The sequence below is a fragment of the Prionailurus bengalensis genome, chromosome C1 (genome assembly GCF_016509475.1).
Source record: "Prionailurus bengalensis isolate Pbe53 chromosome C1, Fcat_Pben_1.1_paternal_pri, whole genome shotgun sequence".
Classification (NCBI taxonomy): Eukaryota; Metazoa; Chordata; class Mammalia; order Carnivora; family Felidae; genus Prionailurus; species Prionailurus bengalensis.
The window spans coordinates 99,666,425-99,690,864 of record NC_057345.1 but is presented as its reverse complement, the minus strand read 5'-3'; the positions used below and the strand labels follow the sequence as shown (position 1 = coordinate 99,690,864).

Below are 24,440 nucleotides of genomic sequence, written 5' to 3'. Positions count from 1 at the left end.
TTTTTCTTTTTTTAATGTTTATTTATTTTTGAGAGAGAGACAGAGCGTGGTAGGGGAGAGGCCGAGAGAGAGGGAGACACAGAATCCAAAGCAGGCTCCAGGCTCCGAGCCGATGACACAGAGCTTGAACTCACGAACCGTGAGATCATGACCCGAGCCGAAGTTGGGCGCTTAACCATCTGAGCCACCCAGGCGCCCAAGTCTTATTTTCTTATACTACCTACATTTCTTGACTCTTGCCCTCTGTCGAATTGTAAATTCTTGGACACCCAGGATGGCATAGCCCTCAACTTCGCACCTCTTCTGTCAGTGTGAGTGCTTCACTGTGAACCTAGTAGGCACCCAGTAAACACCTCCTTGAATCTGGGATCAGAGCTCCTGGGTTTGAGGCTTGCCTTTGCAATTAGGGCTTGTGATCCAGGTTGTTGGATATCTCCTAGCCTCACTTATCTGCAAAATTAGGATGTTGAACTAGATGATCTTTTAGGGTATCTTTCAAATCTCAGATTTGATGGTTCCGTGTAGTCTATGCTGATTCCTGGAAAAAGAAGTCTGATACTGGCTGCTGTTGGCTGCTGGGTCAGAGATGGACACAGACAGATGGGGTCTCTTTCCTCTCCTTGTGTTTCTGGGCTGCACTGTGACTTGACTGCACCCGAGGGGGCACTGTGACAGTTCTGGGCACAGAGAATGGGTGTGTCAGGCAGGGCTGGAGTGAGGTAGGGGGAAAGAAGTTGAGGAAGAAATTTGGAACGTTGGGACCCCAAAGGAGGGCCTTCAATCTTGGCTTTACGAACATCTGATGTCAGACACCTGAACTGTTCTGTTGGAAGACTGGCCATCTTCCCGGAGAGACCATATGGAGAGGCCTTGGATCTACGTGGAGAGAGACGTGCCCCACAAATCCAGCCTTAAAGCCATCCCTGCCAAGGTGCCAAGTATGCAAGTAAAATTGTTTTGGACCCTCTGTATCAGCCACCACTAGCCACAAGCCACTGCGTGATCCCAAACCATCTGGAGCAGGAGAATCACCCAGCTGAGCCCTGCCTCATTCCTGATCTACAAAGTCACAACACATAATGAAACGGTTGCTGTTTAGGTCACCAAGTTTAGAGGAGCCTGATTAGGCAGCAATAGATAACCAGAACAAAGCATTACTCTAGGTGACATTCTATGCGCTTTAGCAAGCAAATACTCGACAAATGTCGGAGAAAATACACATACATACATACATACATACATCACATGGGCTTGGAAGAGTGCAGGCCATTTTGTGCTATTCCCACTGACTTTGATTCCGTGAGGCAGTTAAATGGGCTGTGGATACATTTCGAGAGCAAAATGCACAACCGCCGACAACAAGGGCCTCCCTGACAGCTGTGTGCTCATGATGCGGCACCAGGTGCGATGTTGGGACTTGTTAGTCACAGAAGGAGCCAGGGAATTGCACAGAGAAGGTGGAGCCCTTACAACAAAGAGGGCTTTGTCTGCTCCTGAACACAGTGTGGCCATCTCCTGGAGGGGGGTGGCGGGGGGTTGGGGGGGGGGGGTGCGGATGTTCAGTGTAGGGAGAGATCTGCAACTTGAAAAGGGGGATATTACTTTCTCCTCTCCCCGACTAATGTAAACCTCCCCCGAGATCTTTTGTGCAGTTATAATAGGGACACCTTCAGAATCACAGCCTCTTTTTCTGAACGTGTTTCTTATGTAAATGCTGCATCAGAGAAATTTCCCTCTGCTTTACACTTGAATTCTGCTTTTAAAACCTGCAAAAAAGAAACACAGAGAAAGACACCTTGAAAATACTTTGGGTTTCATCTCTTTTCCATTTTTACCTCAAGCTCCCACAGTTTTTTTTTTTCTTCTTCTTAATCCTTGTTCTTCAAGTCAAGCATATTTTAAAAGCATCCTCTGTTGAACTGGGTAAAGCAAAAAAAAAAAAACGGATGATACCGGTACATTTAGGCTGCCTGAATATACCAGAAATACAAGCCACTTGATAGTGATCTAATAATCCTTAGAATGTCACAGTGAGGTCACAGTGAAGAGCAGGGGAGTCAAGGGACGTTTAAAGAGGTGGCATCGGAGGCCTCGGTGCACCCCTCCCCCAAGCCACAGAGCTTCTGGGGGCAGCACTAGGGAGAGGGGGGGAAAAGCCCAGAATCCGTAGGTATCTTTTAGGAAGGTTTTCTTTTGTTCCCTGTCTCCCTTCCACTTCCCCACCACCTGTCCCTAGGGAGGACCCACCACCCGTGTAGTGGTTTTGACTCGCCCACAGCGCCCCCATAGGGCGACTCTCAGACCGTCATACACCGCCTTACTGTACTGATTCCTTCACACCTATTCACCTGCTTGGGAACAGCAGCGATGATTCCGTGTCCCTATCCCTGCACACAGCAAAATAATAACAACGCACTTAATGGATGAATGGGTTTGGATTCCAAGTCAACTTACTAGCACCACTTTCTTGGGCAAGTTCTTTCCTCGTGAAGACCCGGGTTTCCTTCTCTGTGAGATGGGGAGACTAACAACCACCTCCCTGGTCGTTGTGAGGAATCAAGGGGGTAACACTTGTGACGGGCACGGCAGCACACTGGAGGCACGCAGTAGGTCCACAGGTCAGGTTCAGTGACTCTCTCGTAGACCCGCCGACAGATGGAAGGAGCCTAGCCTCTGTGCGGCAGGGGCGCCGGGAGGGTTCGCTGCCCCAACGGTACCGCTCCGCATTCCTGGCTGTCCCTTAAACCCATTCCCTCAGGGACCTGTCCTGTAACCTGAGGCTCAGATGCTGCTTACAAGGCAGATCTCAGGGAGGGAGGAGAAGGGAAGCGCTTCGGGCTGGTAATCGGTCACTGAAACCTCAGTGTGAACTAGTCCCCGATCATCCTTCCAATGGAGGAGTGAGGTAGACAGGACAGTGAGGCCGGGGTGGGGATGGAATAAGGAGAGAGAGGGTGAGGAGGGCGTTGGGAATGTTGGGGCGCAGAAGAATCCGGAGCGGCTGCCTGGTACACGGGGAAACATTGCCGAAGTCAGAGAGAGATCAGGGTTCAAGTCTGGGCTTTTCCAGCTGCTGGAAGTGTGGCTGGAGGCAAGGTACTTAAGCTCTTTGTAGTTTTCTGATCTGTAAAATGGGGCAGATACTAGCTAATTGGGGGGTACGTCTGAGGGTAGAGGGAGGCAACCTGAAAAGGGCTTAGTCGGTGGTGGCGGCCGGGAGGCGCGCTGGGCGCCGAGGACTGGGCCCTGCAGGCTGGATTCACCACCGAGCAGCAGGCCAAGGAGGTGGCCCCTCTAGATTGCGGTTACCGTTTCCCTTCTCTCGGCTGGATCTCCCGGGCTCTGCTCTTTGTCTGGGGCCAGCTGTGCCCACAGTGACAGCCACCTACATTCATTCGTTGTGAGAGAATGCACCTTCTCCCACCTCCCACCTCCCACCCCGAACGGGGAGCAGAGGCGAGCCTACGATGCTCTTTCCTTCCAGCTCCAGGAAGGAAAGGGTGAAACATTCCACGGTCCCCTAGAACGCTGGGAGAAAACACCGGTAGGTGGGAGGCACTTCAGCGGCGGGGGCGTGGGGGGCGCCGCGGGCGGGGGGCTGCGGCGCGGGTGCGAGCGGGGCGCGTCCCCTGCCCCCGGGGCGTCGTTAAAACCCCGCTGGCTCCTTCCCCCTCCCTCGGTCCCCGGCGCAGCCCTCCGGCCACACCGGTTTTCTCTTCTCACCCCAGCCCCTCCCACCGCTCCTGTGCCCAGTCTCTGCGTGCGCGAGCCGGGGACCGCGGCCCCCACCGCTGGTGGGGGACAGAGGGAGCGCGGGGGCGGGGGCGGCAGTGCGGGCGAGGCCTCTGCCATCCCTCTCCTCGCCCCACCCCTGGCTCCTCCTCTTCCTTTCTCTCCCCCCCCCCCCCCCAATTACACCCTTTCTCCCGGTGCGCTACCTCCTTCTCTCCCCACCTCCTACAGCCTCCCGGTCTGGACCGCCCCAGGGGGAAGGCCAGTGCCTTGGACCCCGATCCCAGCACCCCGCTGACCTATTCTCGCTTTGCAGTGAGAAGGAGCTTTAAAGACCACTCTGCCGCAGGCCCCGGCCGGCAGGTCCCAGTCGGCCTGCGCCTGCTGCTGAGATCCGCAGCCTGCGCCCCTCTCCCGGGCACTCCACGCCCCAGGCACTGCCCTGTGTGCCCCGTCTAGGGTGGCCCCCAGGCCCGGTAAACTAGACAGGCTCGCAGTCCCCACCTTTGAGAGCCACATGTTGGGGAAAAAGGGAACAGTAACAAAGCGAAGTCGCCGTCCCCGCCTGCCCCTGGGTACAGACACTCCACGGAGCTCACGTTGTTCCCTGGGCCCGGGGGCGGGCAGCGGGGGAGGGGGTAGCTGGAGTGTCGGGGTACTGCACCGCGATGGATGGAACTGGAAGGGAGCCTCTCACACTAAGACTGCGGGTCCTTCTGGCGAGGCCGGGCCCCAGAGCAGAGTGGGGCCTCATCCAAATTCAACCTGGCACTCTGGAAGCCTTTGACATTTCCTCTGCGGGAAGAGGCTCCACCATAGGTCACATTGCTCTAGGAATGGGGAAAAAAAATCGTGATCTGAACTGCGGTGGAGAGTGTTTACCCAAAATCTTATTAAGGTTTATTTTTAGAGCCTATGTCGGCTGGCCTTATCACCAGAGACAAATTCTAGAGGGGTCTCTCTGTTCTCCTGACCTTTAAGAAAAGACTTCAAAGATGAGAGACAAGCAGGGAGAGGCAGGCTCTGTCCTGGGCCGGGTCCACCACGCAGCCGGTCATGCCTGGCCGGTGGGAATCCTTTCCAAGGGGTGAAAGGCATTGTCCAGCCCTTCTTCCAAGCCTAGACACCACAAAAGACAAGTCTCCCTACCCGCTCCCATCCCATTCCGGCACCGTCCCGCCTCCAGGCGACCTTGGGAAAAGGCCAGACTGACCTTGGGGGTCGTCTCACAATAACAATTACTAGGTGCCATTACTGTCCACAGGCTTCCCCTACAGTAGCTCTTTTTTTTTTTTTTAACGTTTATTTATTTTTGAGACAGAGAGAGACAGAGCATGAATGGGGGAGGGGCAGAGAGAGAGGGAGACACAGAATCGGAAGCAGGCTCCAGTCTCTGAGCCATCAGCCCAGAGCCTGACGCGGGGCTCGAACTCACGGACCGTGAGATCGTGACCTGAGCTGAAGTCGGAGGCGCAACCGACTGAGCCACCCAGGCGCCCCAGTAGCTCTTTTAATTCTTGCCTTAGTTCGCTCATTATCCCCATTTTACAGATTGAAAAAGGAAGGCACAGGTGTTGAAGCAATTCCCCGGAGGTCACAGAGCTTTCACAGAGCTTTCAGATTGTTCTCTTCAGCACAACAGAGTTCTGGCCTGGAGGCACCCTGCCCTAGCCCTCAGGGGCCAGAGAGCAGTCTGGAAGATGGCCACACCCAGGCAGATCTGGCCACAGGCCCCGAGGCAGGGCCTCAGGCGGTATGGATTGCTGCAGCAGAGGCAGGGACTTGGCAAGGCACTGTTGGAGCCGTGCCCAAAGCTGCCTCTCCCTGCCAGGCTGCAGAACCCATCTCCCACGTCTGCGTCCTGAACGGCCACCACTTTCCTAGGACCCCACCAGCAGCTGGGTGTCTCCCTCTCCGTCAGACTCCAAGGAGTCACAGTTTTAACGGCCCCCCAGTTCGCCTAGCTTTGCCGGGGGCGGGGATGTGGAAGGTCTGAGTGAAATCCCCAGAGACCTAGAGGGGTGGCTGGAGAGTGGCTCAGAGAGTGACTTGACTCCCCACTGTGAACCAATCAGAATGACTGGGGTGGGGAGGGCCCTCCCCCAGGAGTTGTGCCCCCCTGGGGTTGGGGGGAGGAGAGGCTTGATTCAAAAGGAGATGGGGGGGTGGTGGTGGTGGGATGCTGAAATTCATAGAGGGAGGGACTCAGTCCTGCCCTGGCTCTGGGGACTTCTTGGGCACCGTCCTTTCTTTGGCTCAAAAACTGCCCCATACCACATGTTTGCCAGCTCCCTCTGATGTGGCCAGGGGAGGACAGTCCACATGGCCAGAGCAGAGCAGGGGAGAAGAGCAAAAATCCGTGGGAGTGCCAGGAAAGCTGGAGGGGCTGTCTCCTTTCCTGCAGGAAGAAAATCAAGGCCACAAAGAACTAAACTGCCTCCTGGTGCAAGGCGGGGGCCGGACCACCTGGGAACATTGCCTTAGCGCAGCAAGGGAGGAGGGCCAAGGTGGCTACAAGCCACAACTGTGTTGAGAGCCACCAGGAGAGTGTGCCCCACCCGCCCCCCACATGTGGCTATACAGCTATGTCCCTCCAGCCTTTCAGTTTTTCATGCCAACTTTAACACACTTTGTGTCCACATTGGAACATACCCATATTTGGACATAAGCCCCCACACGCATCCATACTGGTGGGCAAAATAAAACACAAGTGTAGCCATTAGTGAAGATCACCGTCGTGAGATACACATTTGTCCTTTGACACGGAGACAGGCTCAGCCCAGAGATATACCCCGACAGACTCCAAGACGTGTCAACTGGGCGTTCCTAGGGAGGGTCACCATGGCCCACTGCTGGCTGCGCCCAGACAGCTGGCCCCAGAGCCCAGTATCTGGCACCTCCATGGCCACAGCTCAGTTGTTCAAACCAGGGCTGGTCTGGGAAGCTCTGAGAATCCGAGGAATTGCTCTGGAGATACTGGGCTTCCTAGAGAGGTTTCAGACACGCAAACTGTGGGGTCACCTGAGAAGCTCTGGGAGCGTCCTAAAGGGAAAGGAAAGTTTTATCTAACTTTGGCCTAAAACTTCCACGAGGTCAGTGCTGATCAACAGTGCTCCTCGGCCCCACGGCGTCCCCTGGCTTGGATGCCAAGGATCACGGTGCCCCCAGTTTGCTCCGTGTGTAGATAGATCCACACAGGAAAAGCACAGACCTGGAGGCTGGATAGTGCGGGTTAATAGCCCAAATTATGGAGTCAGATGGCTGGGTCTGAATCTGTGCTCTGCCACTTACTGTGTGACCCTGGGCAAGTTACTTAACCTCTCCAGGCTAAGCTTCCTCAATTGTGAAATGAGAGCAATGATAATCCTTACACCCTAGGACTATTTTAAGAATTAAATGGACACAGTTGAGCGAAGTGCTTAAACAGTATAAAGCAAGTTCTAAGAACCTGGGTAGTCCGGTGAGAGGGTCTGGGGCCCAAGGGGCAGGCAATGGGGTGTCTGGGGAGTGGAGGGTGGCCCGGAGAGAGGCGAATGGTCAGGAGATGACCACAGACCCGAGTCTCTGTGTGTCAGCTTGAGTATTCTGGAGGGAAAATAAATCAGAGCGTATTTCCTCAGGGAGCACGGTGTGCTCAGCCAGAAAGCCGCAGAACAGAGGAACATTCTCTCATTACGGTATAATAATATCCAAGATAATGTTCTCCTTTCACAGGAGCCCAGAGCACTTAGAGATTGCATTGTCAGAGTCCCACTTGCATGGGCCCTGGGCTGGGTGGCTGAGACTGCCAGTGCCGGTCGGCTGCTGTAGTGGGGATGACAGAACCTGGGCCACGGGCACTGTGGGCCCAGCCGCACTCAGCAGAAGGACTGTAGCCTCCGTGCTCCTGCAGCAGGTCCGCTGGCACATGGCCGACCCGTGGAGAGACGACTGCCCTTGGAGGTCCTCACCAGCTTAGAAAAGCACAAGAGGCCTTGGAGGGGCTTTCCAGAAGCAGGGGATCTCTCTATGCGCACTGCACTGCCAACAGGAGAAATGGGGGGCAGGGGGTCTAGTCCTGAAAGTTGGCACTTACTTCCCGGCAGCCTTTGCAGGCTATGTCTGTGTCTAAGGTCCCCTGAGCCGGGGCAAAGCAGACAGAGGGAGACCCCACAAGAGAGGGCAGGAAATGACTTCTCTTCTGTCCAGTGCAAGCCCTCCCTAGGCTGTGGACTCTGTTTGGGTGAAGAAACCCAGGTGGGCACAACTCACGGGTGACAGCCCTCTGCCTCTCTGGTGGTTGTGCTCCAGGCTGGACTACACATGCAGGGAGAGGCGTTCTTTGTGTGAGGAGACACAGACCCACTGAAGGATTACATGAGCCCAAAGAAATTTCAGAGACCTAGTGACTTGAGAGGGTCACCGAAGCAAAGAAAAGTTGCCAAAGATCGGTATGAGTCGGGTCCGGGGAAGGCTCACTACTTTTCTCCTCTTTTTTTTTTTTTTTTTTTTTTTTTTTTACATTTATTTTTGAGAGACAGAGAGTGAGTGGGTGAGGGACAGACAGAGGGAGACACAGAATCTGAAGCAGGCTCCAGGCTCTGAGCTGTCAGCACAGAGCCCGATACGGAGCTCGAGCCCAGCAACTGCGAGATCACGACCTGAGCTGAAGTTGGACGCTCAACTGACCGAGCCACCCAGGCGCCCCTACTTTTCTCCACTCTTAAGCCAGGTTTGATGTTTCCCTTTTAGGAGAAAGACGGAAGCATGTGATTCCTGAATTAAGAAGTTCTTCACGCCCCTATTCCAGACCTCCTGCCTGCCTGGGCTCCCATGCAAGCCCTCGTGCTCAAAGATGACTCCCTACATGCCTTCGGCAAAGAGTGGCATAGACCCATTTCCCCCACACTGGCAACTGGCACCAGGGAACCTCATCGTCTTAGCACCTTTTGCCTGGATTTCTGCAAGGTCTAGGTCTCGTATGGAAGTCATGAGACAAGACCATTGTACTCCTAGCGCTTAAGGTAGAGACAGAAACGCAGCGGGTGCTCACGGCTTCTCAACTGCCTCCCTATTGACGACGGCCAACCAGTGACGGCCCGACGGCAACGATTTTACCACCGTTGGCCGAGTATGAATTGTGAGCCAGCATGGTTCTGCGTGCTTTGTGTGTGCTGTGTCATTCGGTGTTGTCACAACCGTCCGGGACAGGTCCTCTCCTTAACCGCGGGTTATGGATGAGGAGCCTGAGGCACAGAAAGGTTAAACGCTTTGCTTAAGGCCACACAGCTACTAAGTGATGGGGCCAGCATTTGAACCTGGGTAAAGTCCAAGCATCTAGCTGTGAGACACAAGGTCCTTTGGCACGGCCCTCAGCCCTCTCCAGCTCCAGCTCCTGAGGTGCCCTACCTTGGGTCCCGCTAACAGCCTGTGTGCCCCGTCTCCCTGTCTCTGTCTCCGTCTCTCTGCCGAGGCTGTTGTTTCTACCTCACCGTCCCCCCGACCCCCTCCATCTCGCCACACCACACCCTTCTCCTGGCTAATACCTACTTCTCTTTCCAGATTAATTTTACCGGCCACCTCTCCTTGGCAGGCTCCCCTTATCTGCACTCCCCAAGTCCCCAAGGCTGAGCTGGGCGTCCCCCTTTTATGCCTCCATAGCAACATGTGAACACGCGAAGGGCCCCATCACTGCACAATGGCGCTTGCTGTTCCGGTGGTTTGTTTTCTCCCACACGTGACTGTCGTTCCCTCGGGACAACAAGGATGTCTTCTCCATCATGGTATCACCAGCACCTGCACCTGCACCAGCACCTGCAGACTTGGCAGGAGCACCTGCCGAGTCTATCACTTCCCCTCCTCCTCTTCCCCCCAACCCTTTGAAAACACGAGAGCCATCCTTAGCTCAAGGGTCACACACAAGCAGGCCGTGTGCCGCGTTGTACCTGCGGTTCACGGTTTGCCGGCTCCACTGTCGTCGGGCAACGCGCCTCCAAACACAAAGGTTACTAGGCAGACCGATTCGGTGATTTTTCACGTGAGAGCCATACTGGCATTTCAGACCGGGGGGAGGGGGTGGGCGGATGTTTTCGGTGGTCACAGGGACTGGGGGTAGCGCGTTAGCATCGATCGGGGCCCAGAAGCTGGGATGCTGGGCATCTGGAGGTCCTCAAGGCGGTCCCACTGGGCCATCCCCTGAGGAGCACGGGCCGGCCGTTGGATGCTTCTCTCTCACTGCTCTCCGGTAGCAGTGAAACCGCCTCAGGGATTCACTGACAGAAAAGACATTAGAGAACCAAATCCATCTCAGAGCCAATTATTTAGGCAGTAGAGACAGGAGAAATGAGAATGTAAGCCTCGAGGCAAGGACTCTCTCAGGTTCTTCGTGGGATTCCTAGCACAGTGCGCAACACACACAGGCCTCCATGTCTGTGAATGTTTCACCCGAGGAGCCTGAATGGAAGCAGGGATCACTTAAAATGGGTCAGAATCTGGCCTGAGCAGGCCAGATCCATCTGGAAGCCTGTCCCCGGCTGAGTGTGCGGGGGCATGAGGCTGTGTGCTGGCAGGCTTCACTGAAAAGGTACCACCAAGTCACAGGCACCATGCAGTGGGGAGGCTTGGTTAGCGGTCAAGCCAGTAAGCCCAGGACAGGCCGCAGAGCTGCCCACACGACTCCCTCTCTCTCTCTCCCTTCATCTCCATTAGATAGCCCGAGTTTATGCACACATTGCTATTTAAATAACTTCAGTAAAAATCTCATTCTCTCATCATGAAAGCTAATCAAATATCAGCCTAAAACCATTACTCAGATGCTTGTGGGCGCCTTAGGGAAATGTACCAGTAAGTACAAAAGGGTTCAATCTGCCTTCTAAATAGCTTTGACCCTAGTCTCCTACGGCATAGAGACCTTAGTTAGAAGTGGACACAGACGGGGGGCGCCTGGGTGGCTCAGTCGGTTAAGCGTCCGACTTCAGCTCAGGTCATGATCTCGCGGTCCGTGAGTTTGAGCCCCGCGTCGGGCTCTGTGCTGACCGCTCAGAGCCTGGAGCCTGTTTCGGATTCTGTGTCTCCCTCTCTCTCTGACCCTCCCCCATTCATGCTCTGTCTCTCTCTGTCTCAAAAATAAATAAACGTTAAAAAAAAAAATGGACACAGACGTGTGAAACTGCTTCTAGTCTCCATAAGCCATGGATTTCTTCACTCTCTTGGAGTCTTCGTTTCCCTATTCGTTAAGGCCAGAGTCACTGATCCCTTCCCAGCCTTATTTTTTTTCTGGGGGCCATTCTGGTGATCCAAAAGAGATAGGGCATGTCAAAGTCTTTCGTGAACTATAAAGCACCAGAAGAAAATATAAAATCCCATAGGATGCCTTGTTTTTGCATACATCAGAATCTGATTCCTCCTAAGAATTTCTTCTGCCTCAAAATTATTCCTCTTTAGATGTGGAGAAATGGGAACCCTCTTGCACTGTTGGTGGGAATGCAAACTGGTGCAGCCGCTCTGGAAAACAGTGTGGAGATTCCTCAAAAAATAGAACTACCCTATGACCCAGCAATAGCACTGCTAGGAATTTACCCAAGGGATACAGGAGTGCTGATGCATAGGGGCACTTGTACCCCAATGTTTATAGCAGCACTTTCAACAATAGCCAAATTATGGAAAGAGCCCAAATGTCCATCAACTGATGAATAGATAAAGAAATTGTGGTTTATATGCACAATGGAATACTAGTTGGCAATGAGAAAGAATGAAATCCTGCCATTTGCAGCAATGTGGATGGAACTGGAAGGTATTATGCTGAGTGAAATAAGTCAGTCAGAAAAGGACAGATCCCATATGTTTTCATTCATATGTTGATCTTGAGAAACTTAACAGAAGACGAGGGGGGAAGGGAAGGAGAAAAAATAGTTATAAACAGAGAGGGAGAGGGGCAAACCATAAGAGACTCTTAAATACAGAGAACAAACTGAGGGTGGGGGGGGGTTGGGGAGAGGGGAAAATGGGTGATGGGCATGGAGAAGGGCACCTGTTGGGATGAGCACTGATGTTGTAGGTAAGCCAACGTGACAATAAATATATTAAAAAAAAAACAAAATTATTCCTCTTTAGAACAAACTAGTTATTTGCATGAGAACACAGGTCATATAGGCCTTTCACTTTGGGGCCAGATGGTAAGGTAACCAAGATTAGTTCCAATTTCATAGCGTCATTTGGAAATGCCATGATGGGATTTCATAAAGCTTTAGGGTATTGGACTCTGTCTTTGATTTCTTCATGCAGCCTGTCTCCATATCAAGGGGCCTACAACTGGCCAGCTGGGCTAGGTGCTAAGATTGCTGCCTTATCTTCCCCACATTGTGGCAACCCCCTAGAGAGTTTAGGTAACAAAATTCAATGAGAAATCAACCAGTGGCTTAAAAATTTTTTTCTATAAAATAAAATCTAGTTATTTTAATCTTTGCTAGGAGACTTAAAACATATTTCCTTCTTGTTAAGTCACCAGCGTATCAGTAAAAAAAAGCCAATATATCCAAGTGCAAAAGGTAAACTGCTGGGGAAAATGCAAGTTCCAAAATCTCAGAAGCATTGCTTTTAGTCTTCTTGTTTGTGTGCTGAAAGCTGACCCGGTACATCAGGCTGGGAAGAAAAATGGGAAAGAGGGCGAAATATGACTGACAGCCCCAGGAAGAATGAAGAAAAACGTGGTTATGGACTCCCTGGAATTCTTCCTCTGTGGTTGATCTCTCCTGCGTCTCACGGGATGGGAGCCGTCTCCACCTCACACATCCCCCTCTGTTCCTTGAGCCAAACCCTCAGGACAGGAGCAAATATTTCTCTCCTACCACCTGCCATCCCATTCTTTGCTGGCTTCAATGACTCCGGGGTTCCTTCCGTAGGCTGGAGAGGCTCAAGTCCCAGAGCTGACTCGGCTCACGTCCACAACACAGCAGCGTGCTCCAGGGTCTGCCAATGAGTTGCTCTATGGTCTTGAGCCCTTAACTTCCAAGTGCAGCTCAATTTCTGACAAAGCAGGAGGACAGACCGTATCTGTGAGGCGGCAGGATGTGAGGGAAGTAGAATAGAATACTCTTTGGATGTTAGCTTTATTTTCGTCATTCCACCTCCCCTTCTGCTGGCCCAGGAAACACTCCCCATTTCTCTACAGGCTTTAGGAGCTGCCTTCAACTCCTGGAAGAGTTCGGTCCTGTCAGTCTGATTCGGTCACTCCCCCGACGTGTGAATTAAGCAGGCCAAGCGTGCCAGGCTCAGGTGGGCATGGCAGGAGAGTGACCAAGGGCAGGGTCTCCTGCCATTGCCAAGCAAAGTTCCCTCTAACCAACATGGTGTTACCCTAAGACCTTCAGTCTGGAAATGCTACCCATTCTCAAAGCCCAGCTCACAACCTTGACCTTGATCACCTGGGCTGGAAGAGACCGACTCCCATCACAGCCCTTCTCTGCACCATGTAGAAGCTCGTATCACCGACCACCATGCATTCCATTTGTTTGCATAAGCATGTTGGTTTTCCTCCTTAACAGTCAGTTCCTCAAAGGCTGGATCTAAATCTCGTGCCGCCCTGCACCCCAAACAATACCTAGCCTAGTGCTTTGCACACATAAGGTGCTCAATAAACTATTTCATTTCTAAAATAATGGCTTCTTGAGTTTTGTACAGCTTTCCTAGGTTTAATGATTATAAAATATATTTGGGGAAATCTCTAAACACTTGGAAATTAAACAAAAGACTTTAAAATAATTAGTCAGAAAGTTTCAAAGTAAATAAGAAAATATTTTGAATCAATAAAAGTAAAAACATAAAATGTCAAAATATATAGGATGTACCTAAAGCAGTGCTCAGAAGAAAACAATGCTTATCTTAGAAAAGAAGAAAGGTATCTGCTTAATCATCTAAGTTTATACCTTAAGAAACTAGAACAAGAAGAGCAAAAGCAAGCCAAAGCAAGCAAAAAAAAAAAAAAAAGGAAATAACAAAAGAACAGATATCGATGAAATAATAAACAGAAACAATAGAGAAAGTCAATGAAATCAAAAGATGGTTCTTTGAAAAGATCAACAGAATTGATAAACATTGAATAAAAAAAGGAGAGAAAATGCAAATCATCAATATTCAGAATGAGAGCTATCACTACAGATGCTCTAGACATTAATGTGAAAATAAGAGAATTACTGCGAACAACTCCACACACACACATCTGACAGTTTAAATAAAATGGCCTAACTTCTTAAAAAGAACAAACTACCAATTCAGCCATGATGAAAAGGGTTATCTGAGGGGTCTTCTAATGATGGAAGACGTTGAGTTCATAGTTAGGAACCCTTTAAAAGAGAAATCTCCTTGCCCCCGTGGTCTCACGAGTGAATTCTCACAAACATGTCAAGAAGTAAGAGCAAAAAAGGAGGAGTGCTCCCAGCCTATTTTAGTGGCCAGCATTATCCTGATTCCAAAGCCACACAATGACAACAGAAAACTTCATATCCCCATTCCACGAACATAGATGCAAAAATCCTCAATAAAATATCAGCAAATTGAATCCAGTGATAGGTGAAAATAATAATATGTTGTGATTAAGTCCTCAGTGGATGAATGGGGCAATGACACTCTTCCATAGTCTCACTGTGATGACGGTTACACAAATTTGTACATGTATTACAATTCACAGAACTGGGCACACACACACACACACACACACACACACCAATTTTACTATATATCAATTTCTAAAATGAAGTTTAAAAATGGGTGTGTTTGGGGGCACCTGGGTGCACAGACTCTTGATTTCAGCTCAGGTCATGATCTCACAGTTTGTGAGTTCGAGCCCCGCATCAGGCTCTGCACTAACAGTTCAGAGTCTGCTTGGGACTCTATCTCTCTTTCCCTCTGTCCCTCCCCCACTTGTGTGTGTGCACCCTCTCTCAAAATAAATAAACTAAAAAAATGGGGTGCCAGGGTGGCTCAGTCAGTTGAGCATCTGACTCTTGATTTCAGTTCAGTTCATGATCCCAGGGTTTGGGGATCAAGCCCCTTGTTGGGCTCCGCGCTGAGTGTGGAGCCTGCTTAAGATTCTCTCTCCCTCCCTTTGCCCTTCTCCTGCCTACGCTCTCTCTAAAACATAAAAACTAAATTAAAAATGGGTGTGTCTTGTGTGTGCATTAGCTCTCTGGTGACATTCACTAACATTTGTACGAAACCTTTGCCAAAGTGCTTCCAGATACATTTCACATAATTTTCCCACCAACAACCACACAAGATGTGTGTCATTGGTCACATTTCACAGGTGGGGAAATGGAGTCTTGGGGGGGGGGGATGTCTTCACGTGTACTGAGGAGCAAGTCAAGCCACAGGTCCAGGTCCTCAGTGGAAAGTCCCTGTCAGCTCTCCCCTGATTCTGTGCTTACACCCCCAGACGGTGATGGCAGGGCAATTCTATGTGTCCCCACCCCTCCATGGAAAGCTAATCCAGGAGCAATTGTGCCCAGGGCCAGTGGCTGCCAGGACCTCACTGCAGAAGACTTTCACGAGTGGGAACTCGCATTAGAGGGGGGCTGTGGCTCAGCTCCTGGCTCCAACGGTCCATCCCTGTGAAGCATGGTGTTCAGCCCACCACAGCAGAGAAGACCTCCCCCACTCTCTACATGCCTGCTCTCCAGATGGCTTCTTTTCCTTTTGTGGTGATCTTTTCTTCTGTAATTCCCTAAGGGTGTGGCATTCTACCGGGTTCCAAGTAAACGGGGAGGTGGAGTGCAGGAGCAAGAATCAGATTGCTAGACTATTCCATGCAATTTTCTCCAATTCCCTGCAACGTGAGGACAGTTGTCTGAGAGACCCTCTTCTCCCCATTCCCGCTCTACCCCAAAAAGCATATGTTTGTTAAGAGAGGAGGAGAGCAGAAGCTGGGGGAGATGCCCACTGGAGTCCTGATTGATTGAGGTGATCAGGAGCAGTGAATGATATGCCAAGAACACACTAATGGGAAATGTGCTAATGACAGATTGTTCTATATTTGTATATCTCTCTCCTTTTTTTTCCTTTTTCTTTTCTCTTTTGTTTTTTAGAGAGAGTGAGAGAGCATTCGGGCATGAGTTGGGGAGGGGGGGTGGAGGAGGGAGAGACAGGGAGAGAGGGAGGGAGGGAAAGAGAGAGAGAGAGAGAGAGAGAGAGAGAGAGAGAGAGAGAGAGAGAGAATCTTAAGCAGGCTCCACACTCAGTGCAGAGCCTAACACCGGACTCAATCCCATGACCCTGCGATCATGACCTGAGCCAAAACCAAGAGTCAGATACTCAACCGACGGAGCCACCCAGGTGCCCCTTCTTTCAGTTCAGTTAATATTTATCAAATATCTGAAGGGGTCTATGTGCCCAAGTAATTGCTTATATCCCCACTTCATCAGAGTAGATATTGATGGTCAAGAGCCATTTTTAGGGGACTTAATCCTTAAATGGAATGAGAGTTCATGGGGTGCCTGGGTGGCTCAGTCGGTTAAGCGTCCGACTTCGGCTCAGGTCGTGATCTCGCGGTCCGTGAGTTCGAGCCCCGCGTCGAGCTCTGTGCTGACAGCTCAGAGCGTGGAGCCTGCCTCAGATTCTGTGTCTCCCTCTCTCTCTCACCCTCCCCTGTTCATGCTCTGTCTCGCTCTGTCTCAAAAATAAATAAACATTAAAAAAATTTTTAGTGGAATGATAGTTCAGAATGCTGCAGGAACTTTTGCCAAAACTCCGGAACCTATCAGGAAAGTCTGGACAAGCAAGGGGCAAGTGTGTCTACCAGGGGTCACCAACACAGACCTGACCCTACTGGAATCTCATCTTGTTGGAATGATAGTCTGTTTCAAAGGCTTGATTCTGGCTGCGACATCCTGAGGCTGAGTCATTCCCTACCATGCCAACCCCACTGGAATCAGTCTGGCATGGGGGCTGTGGGGATGAGTGAGTTTTGGAAGGCGCAGAAGATGCGCCCGAGTCTGAGACTGTGCTGGAAAGGAGCAGTGGGCTAAGAGAGAAGTTTGCAGGGCCTTTATAGTCTATGTTTGGTGAGTAGAGACTGGGCAGACCGCATTTCACAGGCCGGCACTAGCAAATCATGGCAAAGGCAAGAAATGACTTCATTCCATTTGGTCTGGGAGCATGAGGTATAAGGGCACACTTTTCAGGGAAGGCAACCAGGTGCCTCTTGTGGTCGCAGCTACAACCCTAGTGGTTAGAAGAGGGGCAATCATAGGAGAACATATTTTAGGGAAGAGTAAGAAAGACCCAGTCACTTTTCGGGCAGCCTAAGGTTACCGTGGAAGCTTCCAGAACGGTAGATTTCAGCAGCTTTTCTTCTTTGGGGAGCAGATAGACTATTGTAGTGTTCCCCAGACAAAGCCAGGACACGGACCTGGGATAATTCCCAATCAATTTTATGGTTACGGGGTGCTTTCTTTCGGCTTAAGAAGCAATTCCTCGCACACCTGTCTTATCTGCTTTTCCATTTCCATGAGGCAGGTTTTATGATCCCCCGTTCTACAGATGAGGAAATGAAGGCTCAGAGAGATTCAGAAGCATGCTCAAATTCTCTCAATCATTAGATGGCAGGGCAGGAACTACATCCCAGGCCTGTGCAGCGCCCTTCCCCTGCCTATCTGGAGTGAGCTTCTCAAACTGAAACTCATCTCTAGGGATTGCGAAATGGGCACGCACAAGATGAGAATTTCCTTTTACTGCAATTCTGAATTTAACAAGTAAAGATATTGGTAAGTGCTCACTGCTGGCCAGGAGTGTTGGCTTAAATGTTTTGCAAGGGCACTTGGGTGGCTCGGTCGGCTGAGCGTCCGACTTTGGCTCAGGTCATGATCTCACCGTCGGGGAGTTCAAGCCCTGCATCGGGCTAGTTGCTGTTAGTGGAGAGCCCACTCCATGTCCCCTTCTCTCTGCCCCTCCCCCACTTGTGCTCTGTCAAAAATAAAATCAAATAAAGTTTTTAAAAATGTTTTTCCAAATGCACGCCTTCCTCCCTCTCTCCCTCCCCTTGTTCCTTCCTCTCATAAACATGTACCGAGGCACCGCCACACGGAAGTGATGGAAGTCATGATGTTAGGCGTCGTGGAAGTTACAGAGATTACTGACCCAGGTTCTGCCTCCAGGGGCTTCACAAGGTAGTGCTTGATCACCACTAGGCATGTTACAGTGGACTGTAACAAGGGCCAGCGGATCCGAGAGCTCTTCTATCGTACCCACCAGAATCGACAATTTCCTTGTTTGCTCATGTTCTTTTTTTTAAAAAAAAATTTTTTCAATGTTTATTTATTTTTGGGACAGAGAGAGACAGAGCATGAACGGGGGACGGGCAGAGAGAGAGGGAGACACAGAATCGAAAACAGGCTCCAGGCTCCGAGCCATCAGCCCAGAGCCCGACGCGGGGCTCGAACTCACGGACCGCAAGATCGTGACCTGGCTGAAGTCGGACGCTTAACCGACCGCACCACCCAGGCACCCCAAGTTTGCTCATGTTCTGTTGCCACGAACGGCGAGCTCCCTGTGAGTAGGAACGTGTCCATCTTACTCAGCATTGAATTTGCAGTACCTGGAACAGTACCTGGCACACAGCTGGTGCTCAATATTTGTTGTTTTTGGCACACAGTTGGTGCTCAGTATTTGTTGTTTTCTGTGTTTTTTAATTTTTTTAATGTTTATTTATTTTTGAGAGAGAGAGAGAGGCACAGTGCGAACGGAATAGGGGCAGAGAGAGAGGGAGACACAGAATCGGAAGCAGGCTCCAGGCTCTGAGCTGTCAGCACGGAGCTCGACGTGGGGCTCGAACCCACGAACTGTGAGATCATGACCTGACTTGAAGTCGGATGCCTAACTGACTGAGCCACCCAGGCACTCCTCAATATTTGTTGACTGAATGAATGAGAAATTGATCCTTAATGGGAGTCTCCTGGAAAGTTTCAAGGAAAAACATTCGTATGGGGCCTTGATGAAGAGGTGGGTTTTTGCAGGTACTGTAGCTATGTGTGTTCCAGATTGAATGTGAAGGGTGGGGGAACAGCTGGGGTGGGACATCCCTGGCAAGGGACACCGAACGTGGCTGAAATGTAGGGGACGTGTGGGAGGGAAGTAAGGTTGGGCTTACGTCATGCAAGGCCCCGGACGTCAGCTGTTTGTTCCGCTGGCCACTGGAGACTATTCAAGTGTCCGCAGTGGGGAGAGGTTGGCCAGAGTCGTGGGTTTGTGTGACAGACCCAGTATGGGTTGCAGTGAGAGTGACAGGAGGGAGGCTGTGGGCGTGTTGGAGGTGGAAGCAAGAGTCCAGGGGAGAGGTGACAAGGGCGTGAACCAGGCAGCAGCTGTGGGACTAGGAACGAGGGCCCTTCATAACTAGAACGTTCCGATCTCAGCAACCAGATGAATGTGGAGGTTGAAGGACAGTGAGCTTCAAAGGTGATTCTGAGGCTCTCAGCCTGGGGGGAGGAAGAGAAAAGGGGCTATTAGCGGGGTTAGGCTGCCAAAAGGGGACAACTGGTTGGGGCATCTTACGCTTGAGGGCCCGTGGGACGCCGGGTGAGAATGTCCAGCCAGCTCTCAGAAAGTCCGAGATGGGTGTGGTTATGACAAACCTTCTAATCTGCGGGTCAGAAATAGTTGAGCTGGGGTGGCCCTTTACCACAGGCTGCATGATTACAGGCTGCAGAGCATCAGCCTTGGAAGGGCCTTGGAACTCATTCCTCCTCAGTGCAGAAGGGGTATCTGAGGCCCAGAGAGGTTGGGTGACTTGCCCAAGGTCACACAGCCAATTGGCCCTCCCTGATTCTTACAGGAGGTCACTTGACTTTTAGGTGATTGGAATACTAATTTTGAAAAGTTGCTAACACGCACCTCTCGGTGTGCAAAGCTGATTAGGGTAACTGCAGTCGTGAAATAAAGAGAATGATCTGGGTTGAACTTAGCTGCCATCCAGATGAGAGCACGGTCCTAAAGGAATTGGGGGCAGGATGGGCGGTGGCTTGGATTTTGTCTTTTTGTTTTTGATGTGCCTTTGTCTCCCTCATTCAGCACCCCATGAGGGCCACAGCCAGAGATGATCAACCTGTTTGAGTTCGGAATCCATAACCTCTCCAATGTTTCCAGACTCCCAGGAGGTGGAGGGCAGGAGGAAAATGAAGCCTGGTACCGCACCCCAAATTCCTCTCTTCCTCACCCAAATGACACTGGTCCAACTACAAACTCTAGGACTTTTAAGAAAAGCAAACAAAACCCCAACCACATGCCAAAGGTCATCTGGCCTGAGGTGAGAGTGAATGAGTAACTCCCGTGAAAGGGAGTTTTGAGGATTTTTTTACAGCGTTCAAAGGTGCAACTGGGAAATGTCAGCCCAGGGAAAATTCTAAGACAGCACTTTCTCCCATACCCTGTGCTCCACCCGCACCCTTTCCCCCAATGATCGACCCGCGGCCTTGTGAGGAGTGAGCCATGTCAAGGGCTGAGGATGTGGGTCACTCCCTGCCAGCCCCCCCTCCCTTGGCTCCTGGGCGCTCACTTGACTACAGAGCCGGCAGGCAGGCAGGCCAAAGCTTCTGTCTGGAAGGCCTGGTCTGCTCTGTCTCCGCGTACCTCTCCCACGCCCTGCACTGTGAGGTGTTCACTGGGACAAATGCCAAAGACATGGCTGTGCCCACCTCCAGCGGGGTGACCTTGAGGGGACTCCTTTTTCTCTCTGAGCTTCCAAATGCTCATCGACGAACTGGGTTCACGATGCCTACCCACAGCCTCGGGGCTTCTCCTTTCCTCCTCCTTTTCCCTCCACGGGTCTGTAAGGAAGAGGAGTTAGAGGAGCACGGCTGCCTTTTCTTTTCTGCAGCCCCTCCACTCTTGCGGGCGAGGCGCTGGGCGTCCTGCAGCTCAGGGACAGTCACCGTCTGCGGGGGTGGCCTGGATTCGCATGGTGCAGTAAGAGAAGAGGGGCCCCTGGGAGCACGCAGTCAGCTCGGGGGGTCACAAGGGCCTCTCCGGGCATCAGGTGAGCCGACGGGGCACCCCAAAAGCACAGGGCTCTGCAGGGAGCCTGTGGGCACTCTGGGCTGGTGGCATTGCCAGCTGCTGCAGGGTCTGCGGGAGAGGAGCCACGGGCGTCCCCTGCCGCTTCATAGTCAGACAGCACTGAGCACCAGGACAGACGCCTCTCCCCCACCGGGCCCCTGGACTTCCCCTCTGGGTGGAGGGTGAAGGGGGCACCCATGCCAGGCCCCCACTGCTCCTCCTCACTCCTTCAGGAGCCCATGTCCTGGTCATCAAGGCCACAAGTCACTGACGGTGGCCGCTGGACAGAGAGAGTCAAGGGCAGCGAACTTTCCTGATGTCCCTTAATTCACCATGTGGGCAAGGAAGAACTCCTTGGAAGGAGGCAGTAGAGAGGAGGGAAAGGCAGGAGGAGGGGGCCCGGCCGAGGGCTGTCATAAGTCCCGCAGCACAGGAGCCCAGAGCCCAGCACCTTTGTCCCCTGGCCACCAAATGACCAAAGCCCTCAGGCTTGGGCAGGTGGCTTGCTCACTCAGTCTCTCAGGTCTGGGTTCGGTGCTCCGCCTACTTTTCTAATATCCCTCTGGGCCCCGAAGAGGGAGGTGACATTTTACATGACATTCAAGAGTGGAGCATGATGTTGTGAAAGTGTTTTGTTCGTTCACAATGCCACCCTCACAGGACCACTGTTCCCTCCGTCTGTTGTATCGGGCCTTCAAAGGCTGGGTCCTGACAGAAGATTCATAGGTAACAAAGCCTGAGAACAGAAGATATAAGCTCACAAAAGAAAGTCACACAGCCAAAACATAACGACGTTTGAATGAGAGGAAATGAATGGTCTAGAGTCAGAGACGAAGGGAATGAGACAGAGACCTTCTGCCAAGAGCCCTACCATTTGTCCCCCATGCTTGGCAGGAAGAGAGGGGGGAGGCCCGGACCCCTTTCTGATGTGTTTTGTTTCCATGCAAAGTGTGTGCGTGTGCACGGGTCCGTGTGTGTTGCTCGCGGAGTGCACAAAATGCCTGCGTTGGGTTGGATCCTGGCTGAGCCGGCTGTGTCCGGCAAGCGCAAGCTGCAAGTACGCGTCAGTGTTCCCCTCGGCGGTGGCCGGGGAGGCCCGGATGCGGCGCCGCCCCCCCCCCCCCTCCCCCCGCAGCATGAGTGTGCACCCGCATTCTGCTGCGTCACACCGGGCTCTGCACCGGGAGAGGAGCCAGGCCCTTCCTGGAAGGAAGGCATCCGGAGGCCAGAGGCAACTTCTCTTTCTCTAGAGGCGGGGATGGGATTCCTCAGCCCTTCCGAATGTTACTTCACCGCGGGGAGAGCCTGGCCTGAGCATCGGAAGTCGTGGGTTCAAGTTCAGGCCCTGCCTTGAAGTGAAGCACACCGTGGGGCGAATTCATGCATTCATCCCTTCATCTAAGTATCCGTTCAACAAACGTTCGCCGAGCACGTGCTATGCACCAGGCACCGTTCTAGGTGCAGAAGCTGCAGCAGTGAACAAAACAACTCTCCGCGCACGGGAAGTGTACATTCCAGTGAGAACAGGCAACCTGCCACGCGGAGAGGAAAGCGGGCTGGGGGCGCAGAGCGAAGGGGTGCGATCTGTTAGACTGGTCGGGGCCGAGGCGGCTCTGTCAACTGTGGGCCAAGGGATTTCTGAAGAGAGGGGTGAGCTGGGACAAGGCATGGGACAGGAACGAGCTTGTGTTTGAAACAAGGCAAGGACGGTGGCGTCCTGTGGCCGGAATGGGGTGGAGGCGCGAGGTGGCGGGCGAGGCGGGAGAGAAGGGTGGGGGGCAGGCCGCGTGGGCCGTGTGGGCTGCAATGGGAGTTTTGAGTTTTTCTGAGAGGGACCGGAAGCTCCTGGAAGGGTTGGAGCAGGGAGACGTGCTATGACTTGCATGTCAAAGAGACGGCTGGCTCTTGGGCGGGGAAGACTTTGGTGGCCTGCGGCGGGGCGGGTGGCAAAAGCAGGTGCAAGGAAACCAGTGAGGAAGTCCGTGTAGAGGCGTGGGGATGCATGTGGTGGGCTGAAGGTGCGGGGTGATGGAGAGGCTCCAGGACGACGCGTGGGTTTGTGGCTGAAGCAAATGGTTGGACAAGGACTCTATTTACTGAGTGGGGACAGGCTGGAGAAGGGAAACCAAGGGTTCCATTGGGGGCACTGTAAATCTGAGCAAATCATTTTCTGTCCTCTCTTCTAGCCTCTCCTTCTCACCTATGCAACAAAGGGTTGTATAGGCCACCAGCTGGTCACCAGGCTCTCCTCCATGATGATTAGGGCTACCTTCTTTAATTCTTCCACATTCCCATGTCTTTTAAACATGCAAATATATTCTGAATTCAGAGAAAAGAAGCAACAAGAGAGAGGAAGAGAGAGGGGGGAGAAGGAGAGAAAGAAAGACCACAAAAGCAGGTCCCCGTATCCGACAAGGGCCCTGCCCATGCTGATGTCCTGACAACCATGGCAGTGGGACCAGGGTGGAGGGCGAGGGGGGTGAGAGAGCACAGGCCACAGATGAGGGAGAATCACCAAAAATGTGTGGCCAGAGTCTGATTTGGGTTTGCAATTCCTACATCACTTAGGTTTGCACTTCAGAAGCTTCATGGGCTTCTGAGGAACAGATTTTAGACTTTCAATTACAAATCGCCTCAAAGTTTGTGAGCTGAGCCCAACAGGTCAACCTGTCCGAACCCTCAGTTGCCCCATTCTACCATCTCTTCAAGTGAGAAAACTCTGTGATTCTGCCACTTTGAAGGAGAGAGAAAAAAAAAATTCCTGTAAAAGTCCAGGAAGCTTGGGACTTGAATAGGTCGTTTCTGAAGGAGTTCTGCAAATACTTCTACACAATACATTACTTACTGGGCATTTGCCATGTGCCCAGGGTTGTAGACACAACCTTGAAAATAGGGATGAAATCTCTTTCTCACAGAGACTCCACTCTGGTGGGAGATGATAGATGATAGATGATAGATAGATAGATAGATAGATAGAAAGAATATATAGACAGACCGATAGAAAAAAGGAAGGAAAGAATGTCCAGGTGGTGTTTAGTGCCATGGAGAGACTTAAAGCAGAACAGGAAGTTGAACATATCAAGACAGGGGTGAGGAGGGAGTAGGGACCAGTGATAACTAGTTTGTATAAGAAGGGTTAGGGAAGGGAGTGCCTGGGTGGCTCAGTTGATTGCATGTCTAACTCTAGATTTCAGCTCAGGTCATGATGCCAGGGTCACGGTATTGAGCCCTGCATGGGGCTCTGCACTGAACCTGCAGCCTGCTTGGGATTCTCTCTCCCTCTGCGTCTCTTCTCCCCAGCTTGCATTTGCACCCGCACATGTGTGCGTACTTTCTCTTAAAACAAAACAACAAGAAAGGTTAGGGAAGGTCTTCAGAAGACACAACAAGCAAAAGTCCTGAGGCGGAGTCATGCTTGGAATGTTCTAGAAGAGCAAGGTGTGACTGGAGGTGGGAGTGAGAAAGGAAAGGGGTAGGAGGTAGGTTCAGGGAGCTCGGGGGTTGCAGGTGGTTTGGGCCTCTGGATTTTAGGATGAGTGGGATGGGACGTGACTGGAGGATTGTGAGTGGAGGAGTGACGTGCCTTGAAAACTGGAGGGGACTTGGTGAGTGGTGCACGGAGACCAGAAATCCCTAGGGCATCAGACACCATGTCAAGATATTTGAAGCTGTAAGGCAATCAGGCATAT

The 24,440-nt window shown here is 51.9% G+C and overlaps 1 long non-coding RNA gene across 1 annotated transcript; it reads left to right on the top strand.

Annotated features, from left to right (window-relative positions):
* The first annotated feature begins 1,918 nt into the window (after nucleotides 1-1,918).
* Nucleotides 1,919-8,864, top strand: LOC122480993. Its single transcript, XR_006296723.1, has 2 exons — nucleotides 1,919-3,544; nucleotides 8,464-8,864. It is a non-coding gene; the product is annotated as an uncharacterized LOC122480993 (long non-coding RNA).
* Nucleotides 8,865-24,440: the final 15,576 nt, after the last annotated feature.